Consider the following 7,481-nt stretch of genomic DNA (forward strand, 5'->3'; position numbering starts at 1 on the left):
TTTGATCATATATGGTCTGGCAATAGTACCCTTTCTTACCCGTTTGTGAGTAATTATGGCTGGACATTCACACCTACTTGCAGCCGAACACAACCTCTCCCGCTTTTGGTGATATATGGTCCGGCATTCTTACCTTTTCTAACACATTTTTCAGCAATTATGGTTGTAGAATCACACCTACTCACAGCCGAACAACTCCGCTCCCACATTTGATAGTGTATAGTCGGGCATTCTCACCCTTTCTCAACAGCTTTTTGCAAATTATGATCTGATATTCACACCTACTTGCAGTCGAACAGCTCTGCTCCCGCTTTTGATTATGTTTGGTTGGATATTCGAACATTTTCTTAACTGCTTTTTACAAACTTTGGTCGGACGTTCACACCGTCTTGCAGCCGAACACCTCCGCTTCCGCTTTTGATGGTATATAGTCGGGCATTCGAGCCTTTTCTTACCCGCCTATTACTTACTATGGTTGGACATTCAAACCTTCTTGTAGCCGAACACATCCGCTCCTGCTTTTGATGATGTATTATTTGGCATTTGCACCTTTTCTTACCCATTTTTCATTAATTTTTGGTCGGATATTCAGACCTTCTTGCAACTGAACACCTCTGCTCCCGCTTTTGATGGTGTATAGTCGGGCTTTCGAGCCTTTTCTTCCCCGATTTTTACAAATTGTGGTTGGACATTCAGACCTTGCAGCCGAAAACCTCCGCTCCCTCTTTTGATCATACATTGTCGGGCATTCGCCCCTTGTCTTACACGGTTTTTACAAACTTTAGTCAGACATTCACACCTTGCAGCTGAACCACCTCCATTCCCTGTTTTGATCATGTGTGGTCTGGAAATACTACCTTTTCTTCCCCCGTTTGTGAGTGATTATGGCTGGACATTCACACCTACTTGCAGCCGAAAAACCACCTCTCCCGCTTTTGATGATGTATTGTCCGGCATTCTAGTCTTTTCTATCACATTTTTCAGCAATTATGATCTGACATTCACACCTACTTGCAGTCGAACAGCTCTGCTCCCGCTTTTGATTATGTTCGGTTGGATATTCAAACCTTTTTTTAACTGCTTTTTACAAACTTTGGTCGGACGTTCACACCTTCTTGCAGCCGAACACCTCCGCTTCCGCTTTTGATGGTATATATTCGGGTATTCGAACCTTTTCTTACCCGCTTTTTACAAACCATGGTTGGACTTTCATACCTTCTTGTAGCTGAACAACTCCACTCCTGCTTTTGATGATTTATGGTTGGACATTCGCATCTTTTCCTACCCATTTTTCAGTAATTATGGGTGGATATTCACACCTTCTTGCAGCTGAACACCTCCTCTCCCGCTAATGATCATGTAAGGTTTGATATTCGAAAATTTTCTTTCATGTTTTAAAGCAATTATTGATGGACATTCACACCTACTTGCAGCCGAACACCACCTCTCCCGCTTTTGATGATGTATGGACCGGCATTCTTACCTTTTCTAACACATTTTTCAGCAATTATGGTTGGAGAATCACACCTACTCACAGCCGAACATCTCCGCTACCGCATTTGATGGTGTATAGTCGGGATTCTCCCTCCTGAGCTGTCACCTTATCGTGGTGGGGGAGTTTGCGTGCCCCAATGAGTCTGGGAGCTATGTTGCCCGGGGCTTTAAGCCCCTGGTAGGGTCACCCAAGGCAAACAGATCCTAGATGAGGGACCAGACAAAGAACAGCTCAAAAGACCCCTTATGATGAACAAAAAATTTGGACCTCGTGATCCCTTGCCCGGATATGGGACACCGGGGCCTCCCCCCGGAGCCAGGCCCGGGGGTGGGGCCCGGCAGCGGGCGCCTGGTGGCCGGGTCTGTGCCCATGGGGCTCGGTCGGGCATAGCCCGAAATGATGACGTGGGTCCCCCTCTTCCGACGGGCTCACCACCCGTGGGAGGGGCCAAGGGGGTCGGGTGCGATGTGAGCTGGGTAGCGGCCGAAGGCAGAGGCCTTGGCGGTCTGATCCTCGGCTACTGAAGCTAGCTCTTGGGACGTGGAATGTCACCTCTCTGTTGGGGAAGGAGCCGGAGCTGGTGCGCGAGGCTGAGCGGTTCCGGCTAGATATAGTCGGACTCACCTCGACGCACGGCTTGGGCTCTGGAACCAGTCCTCTTGAGAGGGGTTGGACTCTCTTCCACTCTGGAGTTGCCCGTGGTGAGAGGCGCAGAGCAGGTGTGGGCATACTTATTGCCCCCCGGCTGTGTGCCAGTACATTGGGGTTTACCCCAGTGAACGAGAGGGTAGCCTCCCTCCGCCTTCGGGTGGGGGGACGAGTCCTGACTTGTTTGTGCCTATGCGCCAAACAGCAGTTCAGAGTACCCACCCTTTTTGGAGTCTCTGGGGGAGGCACTGGAGAATGCTCCTACCGGAGACTCCCTCGTTCTGCTGGGGGACTTCAATGCTCACGTGGGCAATGACAGTGAGACCTGGAGGGGTGTGATTGGGAGGAACGGCCCCCCCGATCTGAACCAGAGTGGTGTTATGTTGTTGGACTTCTGTGCTGGTCATGGACTGTCCATAACGAACACCATGTTCAGACATAAGGGTGTCCATATGTGCACTTGGCACCAGGACACCCTTGGCCGCAGTTCGATGATCGACTTTGTGGTTGTATCATCGGACTTGCGGCCGTATGTCCTGGACACTCGGGTGAAGAGAGGGGCGGAGCTGTCAACTGATCACCACCTGGTGGTGAGTTGGCTCCGCTGGTGGGGGAGGATGCCGATCAGACCTGGCAGGCCCAAACGTATTGTGAGGGTCTGCTGGGAGCGTTTGTCAGAATCCCCCGTCAGAAGGAGCTTTAACTCCCACCTCCGGCAGAGCTTCAACCATATCCCGGGGGAGGTGGGGGACATTGAGTCCGAATGGGCCATGTTCCGTGACTCCATTGCCGAGGCAGCTGATCGGAGTTGTGGCCGTAAGGTGGTCGGTGCCTGTCGTGGCGGCAACCCTCGAACCTGCTGGTGGACACCAGTGGTGAGGGAAGCCGTCAAGCTGAAGAAGGAGTCCTATCGGGCCTTTTTGGCCAGTGGGACCCTGGAAGCAGCTGATAGGTACCGACAGGCCAGACGGGCTGCGGCTTCGGCGGTTGCTGAGGCAAAAACTCGGGCCTGGGAGGAGTTCGGTGAGACCATGGAGAACGATTTCCGGACGGCCTCGAAGAGATTCTGGTCCACCATCCGGCGTCTCAGGGGGGGGAAGCGGCTCACAGTCAACACTGTTTACAGTGGGGACGGGGCTTTGCTGACCTCAACTAGGGATGTTGTGAGTCGGTGGGGGGAGTACTTCGAGGAACTCCTCAATCCTACCAACACGTGCTCGGAAGAGGCAGAGTCGGAGAGCTCGGAGACAGGGCCTCCCATTTCTGGGGCTGAGGTTGCCGAGGTGGTCAAAAAGCTCCTCGGTGGCAAGGCCCCGGGGGTGGATGAGGTCCGTCCTGAGTTTCTCAAGGCTCTGGATGTTGTAGGGCTGTCTTGGCTGACACGCCTCTGCAGCATCGCGTGGACATCGGGGACAGTGCCTCTGGACTGGCAGATTGGGGTGGTGGTCCCCCTCTTTAAAAAGGGGGACCGGAGGGTGTGTTCCAACTATAGGGGTATCACACTCCTCAGCCTCCCTGGTAAGGTCTATTCGGGGGTATTGGAGAGGAGGATCCGTCGGATAATCGAGCCTCGGATTCAGGAGATGCAGTGTGGCTTTCGTCCTGGCCCATTTGTGAGTAATTATGGCTGGACATTCACACCTACTTGCAGCCGAACACCACTTCTCCCGCTTTTGATGATGTATGGACCGGCATTCTTACCTTTTCTAACACATTTTTCAGCAATTATGGTTGGAGATTCACACCTACTCACAGCCGAACACCTCCGCTCCCGCATTTGATGGTGTATATTCGGGCATACGAACCTGTTCTTACCCGCTTTTTACAAACCATGGTCGGACTTTCACACCTTCTTGTAGCTGAACAACTCCGCTCCCTCTTTTGATTGTGTACAGTCGGGCATACAAACCTGTTCTTACCCGCTTTTTACAAACTATGGTCGGACATTCAAACCTTCTTGTAGCCGAACACATCCACTCCTGCTTTTGATGATGTATGGTTGGGCATTCGCACCTTTTCTTACCCATTTTTCAGTAATTATGGGTGGATATTCACACCTTCTTGCAGCGGAACACCTCCTCTCCCGCTTACGATTATGTGCGGTTTGATATTCGAAAATTTTCTTTCATGTTTTATAGCAATTATTGATGGACATTCATACCTTCTTGAAGCCGAACACATCCACTCCTGCTTTTGATGATGTATGGTTGGAATTTCGAACCTACTTGTTGCCCGTTTTTCATTAATTATGGGTAGACATTCACACCTTGTTGCAGCCAAACACCTCCGCTCCCTGTTTTGATCATGTATGTTTTGACATTCGCACCTTTTCTCACCTGCTTTTTACTATTGTCGGCCAATCACAGCTTCCTCTCCACCATACTTGTATGGTAGGAAATTCTCACCCACTCTCATCCGAAGACCTCTCCTCCCGCTTTTGTTAATATTTAGTCGGGCATTCGAACCTTTTCTTACCCACTTTTTACAAATTTTGGTCGAACATTCACACCTACTTGACGCTGAATACTTCCGCTCCACCTTTTAGTGATGTATGGTTGGCATTTGCACCTTTTGTTGCCCTCTTTTTATACTGATTGCTGAAGATTAAGTTGTTCTTTCTCAAACTACAATTTTTTTTTAATTGTTGAAACTTGATTTGAAGTGGATAAATAAGGAGGACAAACAGTTTTAAGTCACGCTGATAGAAGAAATTAATTTTATAGCAAAATCTGTATTTCGTCATATGTCGAGAGATGCTTATTGCTGAAGAAGTTCTTTCTCATTCTACAAAGTACAACGTTGTTTATCGTTGAAACTTGATTAGACATGAATAAATATGAAGGACAAAGCAGTCTTAACTTGGTTTGAGTTAATTAATTCGTTTTATAGGAGAATCCGAATTCGTGCTTATTTTCGGATTCCTGAAGAATGAGTCTGGTTCTTTCTCATAATACAAAGTTTGTTGTTTATTGTTGAAACTTCATCAGAAGTGAAGAAATAAATGAATGCCTATCAACAAATGTGGGATCTAAACTCTACTGCTTCCTCTAAAATAATTTCTTTTCTCAATTCAGAAATGTGTGTGTGTAAGTCACAACACCCGTGACACCAAAACGGCTTTCTTTTCTCTCTTTTCTCTACACTCTGCACTATGAGCACACACACCAAATCAGAAAGGCTTTTTTCTCTCTTTTCTACATTATGGACTGTGGGGACACAAAACCGCTCTCTCTTTTTTTTTTTGATTGTGTGCCAGGGCGTTGTCTCACGTATTAGATTATGCTTAAGATACGAATGGGTTTATCAGTCACATCAGAATCCATACATACTGATCCTCCCGTAATAAAATGGTTGGATCTTATCAAACACACTTTGTTTCTTGTGACAATCAAGTCAGCGAAACAGCGTATACACGTCAAGACACTGAATCAAGTTTGCCACAAGCACTCATAAGTTTGGCAGTATTGCTCTGCCGTCAGCAATCATACACCCATTTTATTTTCGTGAGACGTGCAGGCACCTGTTCATCTACTGTTCTATCACTATGAATTAGTTTATCTATTATCAATAAGGATACTTCTACAACTACTATCAAAGTATGTCCAGACTTCTTATGTTGTCAGTTGCTATATATGAATAAGTGGGTAGCTACTGACAAGCATTAAGCATGTCACACAGCCCAAACATATAACATTTCAGGACACACCACACAGTTAACAACCACAGTGAAGTGTCAAAGCCCAAACATTCAACAGGACACTTACACAACACATTCAAATCAAACAGTCAGACAACATACAAGAACATATACCCCAGCCGGCATTGCTCCCTGCCTATTTTCCTACAGTTCACTATGTGTGCGCACACCTTTATTCACAAACTCTTCAACTTATACTCTTTTACCGAAGCTGCTACAGCTCGATTGGCCGAATACCCTTAGATCCTATTTCGGTGAATTTGACATCTGCCTTACATGTAACAGATTAGCGGTTTAGCAGTTTTAATTTAGTTTGAGTGAAGGAATTCATTTTATAGCAAAATCCGAAATCGTGAAGCACTCATGAAAGTAAGCTTATTCTCGGATTCCTGAAACTTTAGATTTGCTCTTTCTTTTACTGCAAAGTACAACGTTGTTTTTTTTGTATAAATCTTTCTAGACATGGTAAATATGAACGACAAAGCAGTTTTAACATAGTTTGAGTGAAGGAATTCATTTTATAGATAAAATCCCAATCCCAATCCCAAGAGAGAAAAGAGAGTGAATGCGAAGTAGACTTTAACACGGCTATGGGAGCGAGCCGAGTGTGGGCTAACCGGGAGAATTGCTTGAAAGAAACGCGACACTGAATGAGCGGTCAGAACAAAGCCTCAATACGGGATTCTCGTGGTGTTTTTGTTGCTGCCTTGTCTTTTGCATAGAGTAAAAGACAAGGCAGCCATCGACTCAACCAAGCGTCTCAACCAAGCAAAGCTCACCACGCCTGATGCCCTGCTCCCGCAGTGACGGATAATCGTACTCTGGTTTCTCTTCATAACATACAAGTCTTTCGCCTTTTACTAAAGACTTCCGTGGAGAGCAGCACTAATGAGTTGTTTCTATTATTGGCAGGCTTTACCTTTGCGGGTGAAGCCCTTTCTGTCTGTGCAAAAGAAATCTTGCTACTTTGCAGAGTGACTTCTCTGAGTAGAGTCGCCTTACTTGTTGCGACTGTGCCGATGTTCGAAGCTGGAGTGCAAAGTTGTTGCTTGAATGGTGCTTGCTGGAGCATGCGGGAGTGCAAAGTTATACCATTTAAAAGGGCTGAAGAGTGCTCAGTGCAGCGGGTGGGCGGAGGTGCAACGTGACACTCTGGCCACCTATGGCCATAAAAAGAACACTGCTACAAGTGCGCATTGTGCCAGCAAGGGCCCTCGGACCTGAAACAGTGGACAGTTATCGCTTCTCGGCCTTTTGGCTAAGATCAAGTGTAGTATCTGTTCTTATCAGTTTAATATGTCCTCTATACGAGGACAACATATTAAATGGATTTTTAAGAATAGGAGTTGAAAAAGAAGCTTGCTCCGTTCACTCCAAGCCTCGACCCGGTACTGCAGTGCCGCTGGGAACGGTGCGCTCTCCTCTGCTCTTGTGAAAAAGCAAACAGCGGTGTAGGATGAAAGTTTCAGGGAGCCCAAGATGAAACTTTCTTTTAATCTGCTGAGAAAAGAGAGTGAATGCGAAGTGGACTTTAACACGGCTCTGGGAGCGAGCCGAGTGCGGGCTAACCGGGAGAATTGCTTGAAAGAAACGCGACACCGAATGAGTGGTCAGAACAAAGCCTCAATACGGTGTTCCCGT

The 7,481-nt window shown here is 47.2% G+C and overlaps 2 non-coding genes across 2 annotated transcripts; both read left to right on the forward strand.

Moving 5' to 3' along the window:
• The first annotated feature begins 6,656 nt into the window (after positions 1-6,656).
• Positions 6,657-6,770, forward strand: LOC140274156 (U5 spliceosomal RNA). The gene has a single exon (XR_011908134.1). It is a non-coding gene; the product is annotated as a U5 spliceosomal RNA (small nuclear RNA).
• A 308-nt stretch (positions 6,771-7,078) lies between these two features.
• Positions 7,079-7,262, forward strand: LOC140274388 (U2 spliceosomal RNA). Its single transcript, XR_011908342.1, has one exon. It is a non-coding gene; the product is annotated as a U2 spliceosomal RNA (small nuclear RNA).
• The last annotated feature ends 219 nt before the right edge of the window (positions 7,263-7,481 follow it).

The sequence above is a fragment of the Leuresthes tenuis genome, unplaced genomic scaffold (genome assembly GCF_036924035.1).
Source record: "Leuresthes tenuis unplaced genomic scaffold, fLeuTen1.0.hap1 SCAF_17, whole genome shotgun sequence".
In the NCBI taxonomy this organism is placed as follows: Eukaryota; Metazoa; Chordata; class Actinopteri; order Atheriniformes; family Atherinopsidae; genus Leuresthes; species Leuresthes tenuis.